Consider the following 21,326-nt stretch of genomic DNA (forward strand, 5'->3'; position numbering starts at 1 on the left):
AGGCACTGATGTTGGACGAGAAGGCCTGGCTCGCAGTCTACGCTCTATTTCATCCTAAAGGTGTTCTATCAGGTTGAGGTCAGGACTCTGTGCAGGCCAGTCAAGTTCCTCCACCCCAAACTTGCTCATCCATGTCTTTATGGACTTTCCTTTGTGCACTGGTGCGCAGTCATGTTAGAACAGGAAGGGGACATCCCCAAACTGTTCCCACAAAGTTGGGAGCATGAAAATGTCCAAAATGTCTTGGTATGCTGACGCCTTAAGAGTTCCCTTCACTGGAACTAAGGGGCCAAGCCCAACCCCTGAAAAACAACCCCACACCATAATCCCCCCTCCACCAAATGATTTGGACCAGTGTACAAAGCAAGGTCCATAAAGACATGGATGAGCGAGTTTGGGGTGGAGGAACTTGACTGGCCTGCACAGAGTCCTGACCTCAAACTGATAGAACACCTTTGGAATGAATTTGAGTGGAGACTGCGAGCCAGGCCTTCTCGTCCAATATTTCATTTTTTAGTTATTAGTGTGTATAGCTAAGTGTGTCTTGGTATCAGAGTCCTGATATTCCCTGCATGATGGTGGACTGGAAGAAGGAGGAGCAGCGCTGGGAGCCAATCGGGCCCTGCTTCCCCTTCATTATCCAATCAGCAAGCTATGTTCAGGTCCCCTCTGGACAGAGAAAAGAACAGGCAGCACCGGGAGCCAATCAGACCCTGCTGACTACACTTGTGCTGACAGGTGGAGAGAGCAGAGTGAGCAGAGGGATGACTCCACAGAGTGCTGCTTCTCTTTTGGCTGGAAAAGGGAGAAACAGCAGCACTGGGAGCCAATTAGGCATTGCTGAATGCAAATGCCCTGAGAGGGGAGAGAACAAAGTGAGCAGAGGGATGACTCCCCAGTTTGCAGCCTCTCTTTCTTTGTCCAATCAGCAAGCTGAGTGTGGGGGAAGGGGTGGTTGGGTCCTCCCTGGACTGGGAAAGGAAGGGGCAGCCCTGGGAGCCAATCAGGCTCTGCTGACTGCCTGTCACCAGGAAGAAATCAGATTGAGCAGAGGGATGACTTCTCAGTGTGCTGCTTCCTTCTCCTTCATTATCCAATGAGAAAGTTGGGGGGTGTATTAAGGTCCTTACTGGAAAGGGACAAGAACAGGCAGCAAGGGTGGCATTCAGCCCCTTGTTAAATGCACACATCCAGAGGAGTAGAGAGGGCAGTGAGCAGAAGGATGACCCCTCAGTGTGCTGCTTCTCCTTCACCGTCTATTCAGCAAGCTTACGGTGTGTTTTTGTACTGCCTGGACTGGGAAAAGAAGGGGCAGCACCGGGAGCCAATTAGGTGTTGCTGAAAGCACATGTCCTGACGGGGAATAGAACAGAGTGAGCAGAGGTTTAACTCCACAGTGTGCTGCTTCTCCTTTATTGTCCAATCAGCAAGCTGGGGGTATGTTTGGGTTCTCCTGCAATGCTGAAACTGTAATGGCAGTGCTAGTTCTGACTACCCTGTTTCCCCCGAAAATAAGACCTAGCGTGATTGTCAGTGATGGCTGCAATATAAGCCCTACCCCCCAAATAAGCCCTACCCTGTTTCCCCGAAAATAAGCCCTACCCTGAAAATAAGACCTACAAGGACTTTAACTAGGGCTTATTTGGGGGGTAGGGCTTATATTGCAGCCATCACCGACAATCACGCTAGGTCTTATTTTGGGGGAAACAGGGTATGTGTTCTGGCAGGCATATGTGGCTCACCAGGTATATTAAATACGCAGCTTCAACAAGAACCACAAGCCTGGGATAAAGGTTGCTGAGGTTTTTTGCCAATATTGACTTCAAAAGTCGAGCTGAAACCCCTTCCTCACCCACTACTGGTCATCAAGGCTTCCGATCAAAATGAAGAACCAGAAGAGACACTTGAAATGTGAGAGGCATGAAATAATATTTCATTCAAAGGAGAACAAATATGCAGACTACCATTGCTGATGCCCTTTGAAAGCACTAGCTGCCTGGCCAGCAAGGTGACCCTTCAGTGCTTTCTGAGGATTATTCTGACTTCTCTGGCTGCATGCTTACTCTTAAGCAGAAACTCAGAAAATCTTGAAGTCAGTGCCAGCCAGGCAATCAGCATTTTCAGACAGAGGCCAGGTCAGGTCTCCTTTCAACCACAGCCCTGGTTGAAAGGAGACCTGTAGCAAACACAGAACATTGAGGTGTCTTGTTTATCGCTGACCTGCAATGCCCTTCTCACACAAATGCTTGGCGGCATTACCAGCTGCGCCCTGCTTTACTCTGCCCCTGCCAAGATCCTTCTTGTTTACACTTTTTCTTTATTTCCGGGAGTCGTATATTTTTTTTCTCACATGACGGCTATTCAAAGCCTTGTGCCTTGTGGACACTGCCGGTGAGATAATTGTCTAAGGCTCAATCACACACAAAGACCTAGGTGTGGAGCGCTAAAAACAATGCGACATGTCAGTCTGTGTGACGGGACAACTCCCAGAGCAATCAGCCAACGCTGACGTAATGGAGAGGTCACTGGCTCTACTTCCCGGGTGCTGCCAACGCATTGCAGAAAAACTTACTGTCCAAGATCCCCACGATGGGGCTCAATGAGGTCAGAACCGGCTGATAAAGGGGAACTATACTTAAAGTGGAACTTTACCAAAAAAAAAAAAATGTGCAAGTCCAAGCTTGTTGCCTTCACCCTGTCAAAGTCTATGGCAGGCTGAAATATGCTGCAGATGGACGGGACTGAATGCTGTACTCGAGTTTAGGGTCCTGTGCGTTTAGGAATGAATGTCCAGGGCATGTGCAAGGGGGCTTTAAAACTGAGCTCTGATGCTCTGTACACACGACCGGTTTTGCCGTCGGAATAAACTCTGAAGGTTTTTCCGAGGGAATTCCGCTCAAGCTGTCTTGCATACACACGGTCACACCAAATTCCGACCGTCAAGAACGCAGTGACGTACAACACGTACAACAGGACAACATGTACAACGTCTCGTACTGGCTTCAGAGCATGCGTCATTTTTGGTACGTCGGAACAGCAAACAGACGAGCAGTTTCCCCGATAGGAATTTGTTCCATCGGAAAAATATAGAACATGTTCTCTATCTAAGTCTGAATTTTCGACGTAAAAAGTCTGATGGGGTATACACATGGTAGGAATAATGGATGATAAGCTCCCAACGGACTTTTTCTGTCGGAAATTCCGACCATGTGTACGGGGCATTCGATTTAAAATAAATACTGCATGCCGTGGGACCCCCAACTGCACGGCAAGGGTTAAAGTTTAGGGGTAGAAAAATAAGGTGTGATACTTACCTCATCCCTCACTCTCACCGGATTCAGCACCATCAAACTCTCGTCTTCTGTCGCGCAGGTAAGGCTGGTTCCTGCTGAACTGGCCAAATTCCCATCAGTATGTGGTCTGGTTACATTATCCATTATATACAGCACAGTGGATAGCATGTCTGCCTGGCAGCACTAGGGTCCATGAATGCCAACATGAACTGTGACATACTGAAGCACAGCATGATCCCCTCCCTTTGGAGACTGTGCCGCAGGGCAGTATTCCAACATGATAACGACTCCAAACACACCTCCAAGATGACCACTGCCTTGCTAAAGAAGCTGAGGGTAAAGGTGATGGACTGGCCAAGCATGTCTCCAGACCTAAACTCTATTGAGCATCTGTGGGGTATCCTCAAACAGAAGGTGGAGGAGCGCAAGGTCTCTAACATCCACCAGCACAGTGATGTCGTCATGGAGGAGTGGAAGAGGACTTCAGTGGCAACCTGTGAAACTCTGGTGAACTCCATGCCCAAGATGGTTAGGGCAGTGCTGGAAAATAATGGTGGCCACCACGTTTTCACTTAGGGGTGTACTCACTTTTGTGGTCAGCGGTTTAGACATTAATGGCTGTGTGTTGAGTTATTTTGAGGGGACAGCAAATTTACACTGTTACAAGCTGTACACTCACTACTTTACATTGTAGCAAAGTGTCATTTCTTCAGTGTTGTCACATGAAAAGATAGAAGAAAATATTTACAAACATGTGAGGGGAGAGATACTGTATATATATATATATATATTTTATTATACAATATTTATATAGCGCCAACAGTTTACGTAGCGCTTTACAACTTGAGGGTAGACAGTACAAATACAATACAATTTGATACATATATATATATATATATATATATATATATATATATATATATATATATATATACACACGCACACACACACACTGTATACAGTATATAGAAATTAAATAATTATAATATTAATATATTTTTTATATAAATATTTTAATATAATAACTTGCATATCTGGTAACATTTCTACATCTCTCTAATATCTGTCTGTTAATAGACAAATATTTTCTTTTTCTTTTTTATATAGTACCTAATCATTTTTCCTTTAATACAGTATAATAATAGTATAATAATAGTAATAATGATTATATTAATATTATATCTATTTGTATAGCTACACCTCTCCCTCTCTCCCTCTATATATAAATAAATAAATAAAAAGAATATATATATATATATATATATATATATATACACACACATATATATTTTTTTTAATACATTTTTTAGATTTTTATATATATATATATTTTTTTTAAATATACTAACAATATAAAAATACTATAAAAATAATGATATATCTATTAATATGACTACAACACTTTATTTCATATAGTGCAATTGGGGGGGTGAAGAAAATACTGTAGAATGTACCCAAACAACACTGCCCCTTCTAAGCCGAGATCAGGGCACTTGGTCCTGTGATATACACCATCATTCGGGAAGAGTTTAAGACTTCTGGGGCAGTTATTTTTGGACCTTCCTCTACCTGTCCTGGACACATGATTTGCCCCTTGAGAAATGGCCGCATTCTTCTCAGAATGAGAATTTTAGTTTTTTTCCCTTTCTGTCGGGAATTTGAAGCAAGGATGGGGCCTTTCCATGCAACAGTCTCTGCTCTGTGACTTCCCCCCCGAAGGGTCTGCGAGCTGAAATAGACCCTTTCCGTGACAGCTCATAGATTTCAAGTGTCAGAGTCTATCCTTGGCTAGCAGTCCTTAAGCTTCCAAGGCTCGCTCCACAGCTGCGGAGGAGATATAGTAAGCTACTGTATGCTATTATGAAACCGAGGCCTCTGAGCCGCTTCCAAGTTGCAGACAAGCGAGTTATTCTTTGGCCTGTTTTCTTTGGCTGGGCGCGGGCTGCACAGAATGAATCAAATCGTATTAACTTTCAGGAGGGAAGCGTGTGGTCGAGAGGAGCTGTTTGCGGCTAGATGGTGCAGATAGGGGCCGGCGGGTCACGGCGAGCGTTCTGCGGTCCTGACACGCTGCTGGGCCCCCGAGCTGGGGGCCGCTGAACCTTAACCGCCGCTTTATGTTTTCGGGCTGAGACACAGAAAAAAATAAATAAAATGCCGCAACGGCAACAGGAAAAGCGGTGCTGGGCTTAAGAAACTCCGAAACCACAGGCATCTTTACAATGGAAAACAAGGCTTAGGATGGGTAATAGAGTCTGGGCTTTATTTTAATGGTGGGGGGGGGCATACAAAACACTCGTACATGATCTGGTTACAGGCCTTTAGCATATAAACCAGCCAAGCCAAAAAGAAATAACATGCGTGTGCTAAAAGAAACATTCTGGGCTTCCGTTACTAGTGAAAAGTCAATGCACAGCAAAAGACGGTCGCTTAAGGCTAAAGTTTAATCAGCTTAGATTTGGCCTTCCCTCTTCATCAACAATAAAACCTGTTTTCATTACCCTATTTTAGGTCCAGTGATGTCATCACAGTGATGTCATCACTGGGTCTCTGTGCTTCTCTATGCAACGGCCAATACTACAATAGGCTTCCTCCCAACCCTCCTCCAATGCAGAAGGTAGAGGTCAATGAGGGACCTTTAATGTGCCAGAAAGAGAACATACACTGATATATCAATGAAAAAAAAAATCTCCAACATCTTTATTACATTAATTAAAAACTTTAGGTCATGGTTACCATATGTAGTTGTGCTTAACTGGTGCATGTATGTAGCTCCAGTGTGGCATAACGGATCAATGCGTTTCACGATAGTCTTCAGGATCCACATCTTTATATTTGCAACCAAAATTTATCTATAGAAATTCTGGAGGGGCACAATCCACGCACTTGGGACAAAAAGTGATGCCACCCCTAATGTCTAAGGCTCCGGTCACATATATGCTTTTTGAACCGCATCCGATTCGCATGAGATGTGAACCAAACTGGCTTTCTATGGAGCCGGTTCACATATCTGCGATGTGGCAGTGCAAATTGAGTGGCAGTCCTGTGCGCTTTCTGGGCGAACTCCAGGCTCATTGCCTTCTATGGGAACGCTTCTGAATCGCATATGTCATCAGTTTTGAACACAAATTGAGAAAAGAAACAGCGTGATGAGCCCCCTTACCCCAAAGCACCCCCCATGTTGAGGGCATGTGGCCTGGTATGGTTCAGGAGCGGGGGGGGGGGGGGGGGGGGGCACTTGATTGCCCCCCCCCCCTTCCTGCCAGGCTAGATGCTCAGATGAGGGTCTTTTTTTTAAATGTTGGAGTTGGGTTCCTCTCAAAATCCATACCTAAGGGTCTGGTATGAATTTGGGGGGTGGAACCCCACGCCGTTTTGTTGTTGTGGCCTGGGGTTTCCTTAAAAATTTATACCTGGTATAGACTGGGAAAGGAGGGGGCCCTACGCTGTTTCCTTTCTCAAACTTTATTGCAGGCAATTCTTTGCTTTACATTCAGCTGTCAGCGGGGGAACCCGCTGACAGTTGATGAGTCATCAGTTGTTAGACCCGTTTCACACTGAGGCGGTTCTCAGGCATTTTAGTGCTAGAAATAGTGCCTGTAAAGTGCCTGAAAAACGCCTCCCATTCATTTCAGTGTGACTTTTCACACTGGGGCGGTGTGCTTGCGGGACGTTAGGAAAAATCCTGCAAGCAGCATCTTTGGGGCAGTTTGGAAGCGCTGTATATAGCGCTCCCAAAACGCCCTGCCCATTGAAATGAATGGGCAACGCTTCCAAAGCACCTGAAAAGTGGCCGTCGGCTCTGAAAAGTTGCATCTGAACCGCATCTGAAATCGCAGCTGAGCCGCTGAACAGCTATTTTGTTATCTGTTTTTAGCTGTTTAGCTGTCAGTAAAAACTGACCTAAAATTCGGACCACGTATGTGTGAACTGAGCCTAAGATAGTGGAACCAAATTCTAGAAGTATTAGGTCGGAGGCATGCCTCGCAGTCTAACAGTGCCCACAAAAATGCCATAAAAAGATAACGGCCCATACTTGTCTACACTCCCCGGGGTCCCCTTGGTCTCATCTCGTCACTTTACACCTCTCTTAATGGTAAATCGTCTTTATCAACCCTTTCCTATGTGACACAATGGGAGCGAGATCTTGGATCGAGTATTGAGGGGGAGGACTGGAGTAAAGCCTGGACAACAATAGCAAAATGTTCATTCAACATTGCCACCCTCGAGGCTGCTTATAAAGTGCTCCTGGGGTGGTACTGGGTCCCGGCTAGTCTTGCCCACACTTATCCTGGAAGCAGCGATGGATGTTTTCCGAATCGTGGTCAGCGTGGGGACATCCTACATATATGGTGGTCCTGCCCACGTTTGATCGGCTTCTGGTCCAGAGTCTTTGGCCTATTGCAGACTTTATTCCATGTGACGGTCCGAAAGGATGCCCGGCTGGCTCTCTTGCATTGCCCTATACCAGGCCTCTTTGCACCCCAGCAGAAATTGGCCTCATACCTTTTTATTTCTGCCAAGCAGACCATCGCCCATGCCTGGAAGACCCCAGCTGTTACCTTCCAGGGGGTGAAAATCAGAATGACCGCTCTGATGGTTAATGAGAAGATGTCCAGTATATTGAGGGACTTGCATGCAAAATTCTTGAAAATCTGGGAACCGTGGATAAGTTATTCTTTCCCGTCCCTGCCCCCCAATTAGCTATGGTCAACTTTAAAGCTTGCTTACATGGGTCCCGCGTCTGTGGTGCTCGCCCTCTCCTGGGGCCGCTCTCCTTTTCTTTCTCTCTCTTTTCTTCTCTTTCCCTGTTGTCTCCTTTTCTCCCTTCATTCTTGATATGAAGGCTATCATTACAGATTGCTGTTCTCCAAGGAGTAGAGTTTTATAGCCTGTGATATCTACCCAATACCTAACTTGGTCCTCTATGGTCCTGGTTTTTTGTTATGTTATGCAGTACACGTTCATACGCTGTTTCTTCACATGCTTGTCTGAAGATGCCCCTGTGTGGGCAAACCATGGCATGCTATGATTCTTGAAACTTTAATAAGAATATTGAAACAGAAAAGATAACGGCCAACAAATATATAGGACGTACAGTAGCTATCTGAGGGGTTTGGTAAGTCCCACCCAGCCTCAGCATTGAGTATCAGGTCCACAAACACTACCACATTGCCTCTTGTAATGGCGTCCCAGCCAGTCAGTTCACATTGCTCTAACATGTTTCAGGCGCTGGAAGCTAAGGGTGCACTTAAATAGGGTACACAAAGAGGGGCATATGGAAGACACCGTGATGTTTCTTGGGCCGAGCTGTAAGCCCCAACCAATGAACACTGGAGAGTCTCCCCAGGGTTGCAGCAGTGTATGAATCACAAGACTGACTGAACAGAATTACAAACCCCGAGGCAGGTAAACACTTGGCACAAATTATTATATAAATTATATATTTTGCTGCTGCCGGATCTGCTTTAAATATTGTGCTTGATTAAAACAAATACCTACCAGCCCGATATGAGATATCATAAACAATGGATCAAGTAGCATGTCAAAATCCCACATTATCTGCTGTTTGCGTCACCGATAAGTACCGTGCAATCTTGTAAGATCGGGTAACACGCTGCCATTAATTTCAACGTATTCTTTCTCATTCTTTATCTCCGATGCCTGAAGGAAAACTTTGGTCAGCTGCAATGAGTAGCAACTGTGATGAGATAAAACCTTTCCCTACTTTCATTTCAATAGTAAAGCAGCAAATTATCAAACCAAGTCCCCGACACCCTCACGCACCCCATCTAGAGCTGCCTTCTCCTTGGCTGCAACTTACAGAGGGGATGGTGCTGTTACATTGCAGGTGAAGAGCTTTTTCTAGATTTCATTTGGTCAAGGTGGGGGATGGGAGTTGTGGCTGAGCTGCTTCTAGAACAACTTGGATGACTAAAGTGCTTCTGTGGTGAATTTAGACAATACATTGCTCTAAGATACCCACAGAGGTTAGTGGGCCCTAAAAGTTTACTTACCAGTTCTCAATTCTTTGATAGCCATAGTTTGGCCATAGGTCCAATTGAAACAGGAGATATCAGAAGTGAGAACCCCTTAGTCCCTTAAATGGGCCCCTAAAGTTTTCTGCTAAATACTTCACTGGCCATAGTCTGGCCACAGGTTCACTTGAAACAGAAGGTATCAATAGAAGTGGGAATCTCCCAGGTCCCTCAAAGTTTTCTTACAGCATCTAAATACTTCAGTGGCCATAGTTGGGCCACAGGTCCATTTAAAGCAGAAGGTATCAAGAGAAGTGGGAACCCTCTGGGTTCCTCAAAGGGCCCTAAATGAGCCCTCAAAGTTTTCTTACAGCTTCTAAATACTTCAATGGCCATAGTCTGGTCCCGGGTCCGCTTGAGGCAGAAGGTATCAGGAGAAGTGGGACCCCTCAGGTCCCTCAAAGGGCCCTAAATGAACCCTCAAAATGTCCTTACTGCTTCTAAATACCTCAATGGCTGTAGTCTGGCCACAGGTCTTTTTGAAGCAGATGGTATCAGGAGAAGTGGGAACCCCTCCAGATCCCCCAAAGAGTCCTAAATAGGCCCTATAAATTTTCTTACTAGTTCTAAATACTTCAATGGCCATAGTCTGACCACAAGTCCACTTGAAGCAGAAGGTATCGGGGGAAGTGGGAATCCCTCAGGTCCCTCAAAGGGCCCTCAAAATTTTCTTACCACTTCTAGTCAGGCCATAGGTCCTCTTGAAGTAGAAAGTATCAGAAGAAGTGGGAAACCCCCAAGTCCCTCAAAGTTTTCTTGCCACATCTAAATACTTCAATGGCCATAGTCAGGCCCCAGGTTCACCTGAAGCAGAAGGTAACAGGAGAAGTGGGAACCCCACAGGTCCATCAATGGGCCCTCAAGGTTTTCTTACTGCTTCTAAATACTTTAATGGCCATAGTCTGGTCACAGGTCTGCTTGCAGCGGAAGGTATCAGGCGAAGTGGGAACCCACCAGGTCCCTCAAAGGGCCCTCATAGTTTTCTTGCCACTTCTAAATAATTCAAAGGCCATAGCCGGGCTACAGGTCCACTTAAAGCAGAAGGTATCAGGAGAAGTGGGAACAGCCCAGGTCTGGCAGAGGAACATCCTAACTTTCAAGGAGGACGGGAACAGAGCCAGGATTGGCAGTAGAAAGATTTTGGCATATTGGCCCCTAAAATACATAAAACGCAAGCAGAACCGACCTTTACCAACCATTAAAATATCTCTTCTGGGTGAATTGATCCTTTAACGCCAATAAAAAAAAGTTCCTCTTGGAGCTTGTGGAAACATCTATATAAAAGCCCTCCCACCCGTTACAGTAAAAGCACTTATTTTTTTTTTCCACATATAACGCTCCCCTGATGCCTGTTTTACCAAAGTACATTCCGCTGCTCTATTAAGGAGGATTAAAAGATAATATATATGATGACGCGGAGCAGTCAGCACACCACTTGGACGGGAGCCCCAAGTCCAATCTGCATTTGCCGTTTGACTCACCCACTAAGCAGTGAGAAGTTACGGCACAGAACGATGCCCGCTATCGCTGCCAGCCGTGGAAATTGTGGTTTTGGAAAATAGGCTGTTTTTGTGTTAGGATTTTACAAATGTAAAAAAAAAACAAAACAAAAAAAACGTTCTGGAGCCGCAGATCAGAGAGCAGTTAAGGTTGCCGACACGGATTCCCAGTCAGTTATTACATTAGATTAGAGGCTGCCGCGGGCGCAGCATAAAATTAACATTCCAACAGCTTTCTCTGAAGTTTTTCATGTCTTTTGGTTCTGAAGCATCTCTGATCAGGAAACCATAGACAGGAGAATCGATCGTTCCATACATGGCTACAGCCTGCGAAAAAATCAATTAACTGCGCGCTAAATGGCCTGGATGGAGGAATCTTCACCGACCGCGGCACTGGCAACTCCCCATACAGTAGTGCTGCTGAACAGTGATGGCATCTGATAGGACGCAGTCAACGTTCGGCCAATAATTTTCCACCCTTTTCAATTGTTGAGTCCAGTGGTGCTTTTTTTATGGAATTCAGTGCACCCCAACGCACAGTAGTGCCTTACCGCATGTTGTGGTCCACTGCACGTTGGCTATAAAGCCTCACGCAAACTGGGCATCAAAAACGCAATTTTTAAGGGCGTTTGACTTTTTCTTTCTTGTCTCTAAACTCCCCTCTATGTTAGTCTATGTGGCCATGCACACATAGACGTTTACAGGCAGAAAACCCCAGTGCCAGTGTTTCGACGTTTTGACGCAATAAAAGCCCAATTCACCTAAACAGGTCTAAACGCAGGTCTTAAGCACTTGGTGCATTGAGCGTTCATTCGTTCCAGGGGCCAGAATCAATTAATATTCTGGCCAATGGAATGAACCAACGCCCAGATGCTTGACAAGCCTAAATGCATTTGCAAAACACAGCTTTAGGTGCTTTAACGCACCTAAAAAACGTCCTGCGTGCATGAGGCCTTTAAAGTGGTTTTAAAATCTTACATATACCCAGTGAAGTGACTGTCCTCGGGTGATACACAGAGAGGAAACAAATGCTCCTACATAAGTTGTACCTGTTTATCTGCAGCATTCTCTTCTCTACCCCGTTCAAAGTCCGGAATTTATAAAGCTCGTTTGAGTTTTCAGAAACACCAGGGGGCAGACAGCTGAATTTCACTCTGCAGAGCTCAGTGTGGAGAGCTCTGAGAGCTTATATTATACACCCCCCCCCCACTTTCACACAGGACACAGGAACAGAGCTGAGAATGCCAATCACGGGGTGCGTGCTGGAGCACCCTCCCATCACCATTTTTCTCTTGGTGTCAGGAAAACTTGTCAGAAGTGATTCATGCTGATAGCAGAGGAATGAAGCAGTAGACAGAAATGACACTTAGTGTTCTGGATTGAGACAAGTACACACTATAGAGGGATATGCTTTGTTCATATTTAATGTCTGAGAATTACAACCACTTTAAGAATGAAAGGCACTGCACCACCCCAATGCACAACACGTGCAATTTTGTGCTTTGCGGCAACACTCATGCAAATGTGCGCATTCACACAGCGCAAAAGTGTGAACCCATTTGATAAATAGCTTGAAATAGCTTGCTATACTGGTTTTATGGAGCTGAGACTCATTAAGCAAAAGAGCTGGCAATTCCAAAATCCATAAGAACCTCTTTATTGCTTATGGTGGAGAGTTAAAAAAGAGCTAACGCGTTTCGGCAGATGGCTGTGATCACAACCCTGAGCTGAGAGACATGGTTGACAGGCTGAAGTCTGAAAGTTGCTCTCCTGTTAACTGACTGACCTCATGATATTAACCACTTCCCGACTGGCTCACATACATATACGCCGGGCAGGTTGGCCCTCCTGCGTGAATCGCCCGTATATGTGCAGCAGCTCCTTTAAGAGCCATAGCAGGTGCGCGCGATCGCAGGGACCCAATGCGCGTGGCCGGCGGGGTCGATCGCTGCCGGCCACCCGCGATCACGGGCATGAGAGCCAGAATGGGGATTTGTGTAAGTAAACACACAAATCCCTGTTCTGACAGGGGAGGAGAGACATATCGTGTGTTTCTACTAAGTAGGAACAGCAATCTGGCTCCTCCTCTAGTATGTCCCATTCCCTCAGAGTTAGAAACACACACACTGAGGAAACGCACTTAACCCCTTGATCGACCCCTGGTGTTAACCCCTTCCCTGCCAGTGACATTTATGTAGTAATCAGTGCATTTTTATAGCACCGATCGCTGTATAAATTTCACTGGTCCCAAAAAAGTGTCAAAAGTGTCCGATCTGTCCGCCGCAATGTTGCAGTCCCCCTAAAAATCGCAGATCACCACCATTACTACTACTAAAAAAAAAATTCCAGAGATCAATTCCCTATTTTGTAGACGCTATAACTTTTGCACAAACAAATCAATATACGCTTATTGTGATTTTTTGTTACCAAAAATATGCAGAAGAATACATATTGGCCTAAACTGATGAAAACATTCATTTTTTTACATTTTTTTTTTTGGATACTTACTATAGCAAAAAGTGAAAAATATTGTTTTTTTTTTCAAAATTGTCGCTCTTTTTTGTTAATAGCGCAAAAAATAAAAGACGCAGAGATGAGCAAATACCCCCAAAAGAAAGCTCTATTTGTGGGAAAAAATTAGTTTGGGTACAACGTCGCACAATTATCAGTTAAAGCGACGCAGTGCCGTATCGCAAAAAATGGCCTGGTCATTAAGGGGGGAAAATCCTTCCGGGGCTGAAGTGGTTAATAAATACACTCTGTCCCCCAGGTCCTGAGTGTGCACAGCAGCATAAAATAACAGAACTTGAAGCCTCTAAGGCCGGGGTAGGCAACCTTGGCCCTCCAGCTGTTTTGAAACTACAAGTCCCATAAGACACTGCAAGACCCTGACAACCACAGTCATGACTCCTAGAGGCAGAGGCATGATGGGATTTGTAGTTTCATCACAGCTGGAGGGCCGAGGTTGCGGACCCCTGCTCTAAGGCTATGTGTAGACGTGCATCTAACATGATGTGCCTCTGCAAAGCGATCCATGGTGAGGAGGCAATATGATGCGTTATCACCACCTGTTTAAAGCTGGCCATAGACGGTTGGAATCTCAGCCAGTTCAGCAGGAACCGGCTGAGATTCCAACCATGTATGGGCAGGTTGAATGTACCCAAGCTGATCGATCGATCAACTTGGGTACAACCAGCCTGTCAAATTTTACATGCGATTATCACTATCGCTGTTATAGGCGCTAGCAGTAATCACTTTGTCCTGCTTCCCCACCCCCCCCACCGGGTGAACACATGGCTCCACGGGGGGATTTCCCCATCAACACTGGCTGTGTTGATAGGGGAATCAAGCGATTTTCTTTCCTGCAACCACGTACATAAGCTCCATATGTGGCCAGCCTAACTCTTTAAATGGTTGTGGGACATTTATGGAGTCTCCCCATTCACTTGAATTGGTTGCGCACAGTGGCGGTTCTACCCACTGATTGCAACGGGGGGATTAATTTTCTCCGTAAGCAGGAAATAAAGCAATGTTAATGCCCCCCCCCCCACCCAACAGTAAGTCTAAAGAAAGCCCCTTTGGACTCATTCCCACTTGTGTTGGATGAACTATATAAACATGGGGGACATAGAAAACATTTTTTTTTTCTATGTGCCCTGTTCACCCCACAACGCTGAATGTGATGCGCAGTGCATTGCAATCTTGAAAAAAATGCAGCACGTCTGCATTTTTCTGCATCACACTGGATGGCACTGTGTCATGTGTCACTGCCAGAGCGCCATGAATGAAGTGTCACTACGTGATGCTTCAAATAAAGTTGAAAAAGAAAACAAGAAGGGTGAAAAGTGCATCACACCGCCCCCTGCTGGAGCCAACATGCACTACCCTGCTTGGTAAACTGCTGCATTTTACCATTCAAGCTAGTGGGAACCTACGGGGCTTTCATACTGGTATGCACACTCATGGGCCACAGAGTAGCCTCATGTCCTCCCAGGGGGTCCTGTATTTTATTATGATCCACAATATTCATACGTCATCGAGTCACCAATTCACGGCATTCATTTGAGTGTAAAAGTTCCTCTTCCTGGTCATGAATCATAAGCTGCTCCCTTGCCTACATCACAAGGTCTGAGGTTATCTGGAGCATTGTGGACGTTACACATCATTAGAGCTTGCAGAGACAATGAGCACATGTACAAATATACTTACAAACTATATATAGAATCTTTTTTTTTTTCACTTTTTTTATTATATGTATATATATATATATATATATATATATATATATATATAAATGAACAAACACTGATAAGAACGATTGCACTGAACTGATCCCCTTCACACGTATCTAAAGCACAATAAAAAGTCTGCAGTTTCCTTTAAGCCTTTGTAGTCAGATATCATCTTCAGGATCAGAAAACGGGAGTCTCGGCGTAGCCGCACAACACCAGGACTGAAGGAACAGCTGCGTGGAGAATGAGATTTTTCCTGCTATGCCGGGGCCATTGTCCCTGCTGGAGAAGAGCTTTCCTCCTGTGATCGGAGTGTCTCTTTAAACTCTCCTGTAGGTAAAGCACTCAGAGCGGATTAGTGATCTGCTCCTGTCTGTACTGCTCTTTTCTTCTTTTTTTTTTTTGTTATTGTTCACTCTCTATAGGACGTACATGTAGTCATTAAACGCACAGTAATTGCTTAAAGGTGAAATGAAAGAACAGGTTCTGCTGCCACCCACATAGACGGCGGTGCTCTCCGGTTACCTGTGTGCCGTCACTGAGTCACCGGCATACCGCTGGGATTGATCAGAGCTGTGTCACTTCCCCTACGAGGGCGTCAGGGCCAAAACTCCCACCTGTGCTAGCCGTGCCGGCCCAGGGAGTTCCCTTATCTAACCCCTTAAAGCCAAACTCCCAAATTTATGTAAAAAAAAAAAAAATCCCTTGCCGTTAACCCCCTCCTCCCCACCACAAAGGTCAAAGCAGTATGAACCCAAAAGCAAACATTTATTGTAACGCAGATCAACAATTCTTAGATGTGATGGCTGCATTCATTTTCTTTTTTTTTTTGGAAGCAAACACTGCACCCACAGCCACCCCACCTGCACAAAACCCCCCACGCCCCCCCCCCCCCCCCTCCGTCGGTCAGCCCCGCACTTACCTGGCCAAGTGGGCGGCGGCTTCTCACGCGTCTCCTGACGGCGGCCATGCGTCTCCTTCCTCCTCCTCCTGGGCGACCAATAGGTCCGCCTGTCCTTTCAGCCAATTGGGTGACGGGTCGCTTCCTGATTGGCCGAGAGGAGAATCGGTGTGACAATAGCAGATATTCATTTGCTATTGTCACACAACTGGGTGGGCTCAGGCGGGGCTGGCCCAAGACATTGTGCCTTCTGGGTCCAAGAATGAAATGCTGCCCCCCTCCCCCCCCCCAAAAAAAAAAAAAAAAAACACCCACCAAAAGGTCCCCACATCCATTATTTTATAGCATGTCAATTAAAACTAAAATAAAATTTATCAGGAAGTCAGATTTACACGCAACATTACCTTGTCTATATGCAAAATTATATGACATACCATTATGTTCAATTCCAAGGGGCGGGCTAGGGCAGTATAGGGGCAGCCTAGGGCAGTATAGGGGCAGGCTGGGGTAGTATAGGGGCAGGCTGGGGTAGTATATGGACAGGCTAAGTCAGTATAGGGGCAGGCTCGGGCAATATATAGACAGGCTAGGGTAGTATATGGACAGGCTAAGTCAGTATAGGGGCAGGCTCGGGCAGTATATAGACAGGCTAGGGTAGTATATGGACAGGCTAAGGTAGTATATAGTCAGGCTAGGGTAGTATATGGACAGGCTAGGGTAGTATATGGACAGGCTAGGGCAGCGTATAGACAGGCTAGGGTAGTATATGGACAGGCTAGGGTAGTATATGGACAGGCTAGGGTAGTATCGGGGCAGGCGGAGCGGCCTGGGGGCAGTTATGGTGACACACAAAAAAAAAAAATTGGTCATCAATTTGCTGAGAGGCAGAGAGAAGAGAAGGAGAGGCGGCCATGGTTCAATATTCTGCCCCACTCAAAGTGCTGCCTGGGTCCAATGGACCCACTGGGACCCATGGTAGGGCCGGCCCTAGGCTCAGGGCACAGTGAAAAAAAAAATCCCCCATTTGGAATCCATGTGTCCGGCACCCCGCATGTAGATTAGGGAGCCAGACGCATGGATAAGGGGGCCTAATGGATGGGCCGCCACTGGTGCTTACAATGATCAGCTTTTATTTCGTTATGTAAAAGTTTTTTTCCCAAAAGGAACACAGCTTTTAGTTGTAATTACATATAAAGTATTAGATGGAGTTCAGCTTAAATTTATTAGTGTATCTAAATCTGCTAGTACATCTAACACTCCCCTCCCCCAGACTGTCAATGCTGCTGTCCAAAGTGCCCCCTGTGCTCCCTCATCCAGAGTGGGGGGCACCAGATTCTGAGAGGTCCAGTTTTAGTAAATCTCCGCCACTGTGTCTAAGAAGGAGCAGTGTTGTCACCCTGAGGAGCCAAGTGTGTTAGGACTAGAGAACACCCCCCCCCTCTCCCCATCTCAATAATAGAGGTGGGAGGTGTTCTGTAGTGCACAGAGAAATCTGGGAACAATGTAACTGATAACAGTACAGTACAGGTATCTCACATATCTATCAGGAAAGATTTTTTCTTTTCTTTTTTTTTGCTATTGGGGCTATTTCTTCACTTCCTGTGTGGTCACCATCACAGGAAGTGAAGGGAAATCTCTCCAACAGACAATAAAAAGTGATTTTAATTAGTTGCAATAACTGGAAAGGGTCTTATTATGTCTGAAAAATGCCGTCTATATCAACTAATCACAATTCTCATTCTATTTCAACCCTGTAGAGCAGGCGACAAATATTCTACTTGGCTTTTCACACACCGTCACCAAAGTGAGGATGAGCAAGAAAGAGCTGGAAGGGGGTCTAACCCCTCCCTTCTCCACCCAAAAGGAAACAAGTTCTGGGTGGAGTTGCACTTTAAACTTTGCAGAACTCCAAAATCTTCTATTGAATTTCAACGACAATAAATCACCTGCGCAAACAGTTTGTGTTCTTAGTGGATTTACATTCGCTTTTCAGCTCGCTGGGTAATCATTAACTGAATATTTATTTATGTTTAAGTCGCAGCGGTGTCAGTTAGACTGATGTAAAGGAACACAAGAAAAGAAGACAATAGCTGATAGCAGAATCAGTTCTGAACCATTGCCGACAAACACCAGCAGCAGCCAGGACGGCGGAATCTTGGCAGCGCCGGCAAACGACTATGGGAAGGATGTGAGATTCCAGGCAGATGGACGGACAACTAAAGATTTGAGATTTCCCTATACTTTCCATCCAGGTGACAAGAATCAGAACAAGTAGAAGGGTGAATCTCTCCATTAGGGGGTCTGTCTGGCAGTGGAGGGGATCTGATCTTTCACTGCTGCTGTTTCACTTTCACTTACAGGTACCCTCCTCACCCCTACTATTTAAAGTGGTTGTAAACCCTTATGCCGCGTACACACGGTCGGACTTTTCGGCTACAAAAGTCCGACAGCCCGTCCGACAGACTTTCAACGGACTTTTGGCGGATTTGCGGCAGACTTTCTAACGAACGGACTTGCCTACATACGATCACACAAAAGTCCGACGGATTCGTACGTGATGACGTACACCGGACTAAAATAAGGAAGTTGATAGCCAGTAGCCAATAGCTGCCCTAGCGTGGGTTTTTGTCCATCGGACTAGCATACAGACGAGCGGATTTCTGGGTCCGGCCGAGTTACGACGTAAAGATTTGAAGCATGTTTCAAATCTAAAGTCTGTCAGATTTGCAGCTGGAAAAGTCAGCTGAAAGTCCGGGGAAGCTCACACACGATCGGATTGTCAGCCGGATTTGGTCCGTCGGCGTCCGTCGGACTTTTGTAGACGAAAAGTCCGACCGTGTGTACGCGGCATTACATGTACTCACTGAATTACAGAGCTGATTACAGAGCTGCAATCATTTGCACCTTTTATATCTAACTGGAGTTCAAATTTGGGGCTCATTCACACTTGTGCGTTGCAGTAACCCACACTGAAATGTATGTGTTACTGTGCATTGCCACAATGCATGCCAACATACCTGCTTTAAGTGTTGTGCGTTGTGGTGCCATTCATTGTGAATGACACCCCAAAGCACTGTACAGTAGAGCAGTGGTTCTCAACCACCGAGCTGTGGCCCACTGCCAAGATGTGGCCTTCTTCCTACTGTGCCTCCACAGTGCCCCCTAACCTCCCAGGCCCCCGCAGCCTCCAGTGCCCTCTAACCTCCCACAGTGCTCCCAGGCCCCGCAGCCTCCAGTTCCCTCTAACCTCCCACAGTGCTCTGGCCCCCGCAGCCTCCAGTGCCCCCTAACCTCCCACAGTGCTCCCAGGCCCCCGCAGCCTCCAGTGCCCCTTAACCTCCCACAGTGCTCCCAGGCTCTATCAGCCTCCACAGTGCCCCCTAACCTCCCACAGTGCTCCCAGGCCCCCGCAGCCCCCACAGTGCTCCCAGGCCCCCGCAGCATCCACAGTGCCCCCTAACCTCCCACAGTGCACCCAGGCTTAATCAGCTTCCACAGTGCCCCCTAACCCCCCACACTGCTCCCAGGCCCCCTCAGCCTCCACAGTGCCCCCTAACCTCCCACAGTGCTCCCAGGCCCCCGCAGCCCCACAGTGCTCCCAGGCCCCCGCAGCATCCACAGTGCCCCCTAACCTCCCACAGTGCACCCAGGCTTAATCAGCTTCCACAGTGCCCCCTAACCCCCCACACTGCTCCCAGGCCCCCTATTTTAGCACAGTGCTCCAAGGTCCCCTCAGCGTCCACTTTGCCCCCTAACCTCCCACAGTGCTCCCAGGCCCCCTCCGCCTCCACAGTGCTCCCTAACCTCCCACAGTGTTCCCAGGCCCCTTATTTTACCACAGTGCTCCAAGGTCCCCTCAGCCTCCACAGTGCCTCCTAACCTCTCAGAGTGCTCCCAGGCCCCCTCAGCCCTCACGTTGCCCCCCTAACCTCCCACAGTGCCCCCAGGTCCCTTTAGCCCCCAAAGTGCCCCCTAACCTCCCAAAATGCTCCCTTACACTCTCAGTACCCCCTAAACCTCCCACAGCCCCCCCCCCCCCCCCGCTTCCACAGTGCTCCCAGCCCCCTCAGCCCCCACAGTGCCCCCTAACCTCCCACAGTGCTCCCAGACCCCCCCCACCCACCTCCACAGTGCTCCCAGCCCCCCTCAGCCTCCTTAGTGCTCCCTAACCTCCCACAGTGCCCCCAGACCCCCCCCAGTCCCCTCAGCCTCCACAATGTCCCCTAACCTCCCACAGTGCTCCCAGGCCCCCTCAACCCTCACAGTACCCCCTAGTACTAGCCTCCACACTGCCCTCCAACCTGCTGTAGAGCCATCAACCCCCCCAATTTCCAACAGTGTCCCACAGAGCCCCCAATCCCTTACATTGCCTCCTAGCCTAAGAAGTGCCCTCCAGTCTCCCACAATGCTCCTGCAAAGTTCCCAACCTCCTGGATAGACCCCCAGCTCCTTTCAGAAACCTCATCCCCTACAGGGTTAGCAAGTTTTCTGCAGAGTCCCCTAAACCCCTCCAGAACCCCCCCTAGTGACTTCCAACTTCAACCAGATTCTTCCAACATTTCATTACATACATGGAGGCCCAAGCTGCATAAACCCGCGGCCCATTCACTGGCTACAGGTCTCAGGGACCTGTGTGAATGAGGCCTTACTATTGGGGCATGGAAGGTTTTGGAAGAACGTACCAGTCCTGGTCTCAATAAGGTTGAGATCCACAACAGTAGAGTGTGACACACGCCACACAGCAGCACACCACAACGCACATAAGCACAAAGGGTCATGCACAATTTTTTCATCCGTTGTGGTGCTTTGGCAGCTCATTCATAAGAAACAATCTTCCCAAATACACTGCGCAAAAATGCATGCCATAACACATCGCCACGGATTGTTTTTGTGTGAATGAGCCCTGAAAGACTCCTGCAGAAAAATCCCCCATCCATCCATAGCAGAGGTCTCTAAACTTTCCAAACAAAGAGCCAGTATATTGTCCTTCAGGATTTACGGGGGCCGCATTGTGGCCAATGGAAGCAGAAAATGCCCCAACACAATTGAGCGTAAACAATGCCCCATCACTGGTTTATAGTGGTGGAGGAATAGTGCCCCGTTGTTGGCATCAGTGGGTAGGAATAGTGCACCATCACTGGTTCTAGTGGGTAGGAATAGTGCACCATCACTGGTTGTAGTGGGTAGGAATAGTGCCCCATCACTGGTTCTAATGGGTAGGAATAGTGCACCATCACTGGTTCTAGTGGGTGGGAATAGTGCCCCATCACTGGTTCTAGTGGGTGGGAATAGTGCCCCATCACTGGTTCTAGTGGGTAGGAATAGTGCCCCATCACTGGTTCTAGTGGGTGGGAATAGTGCCC

The 21,326-nt window shown here is 47.0% G+C and overlaps 1 protein-coding gene across 3 annotated transcripts in view; it reads right to left on the bottom strand.

The window, feature by feature from the left end:
* Positions 1-21,326, bottom strand: part of RUNX1 (RUNX family transcription factor 1) — a 349,984-nt gene that overhangs the window by 53,735 nt on the left and 274,923 nt on the right. The gene's annotated exons all lie outside the window — the stretch shown is intronic.

This window comes from Aquarana catesbeiana, linkage group LG02 (genome assembly GCF_042186555.1).
Source record: "Aquarana catesbeiana isolate 2022-GZ linkage group LG02, ASM4218655v1, whole genome shotgun sequence".
NCBI lineage: Eukaryota > Metazoa > Chordata > Amphibia > Anura > Ranidae > Aquarana > Aquarana catesbeiana.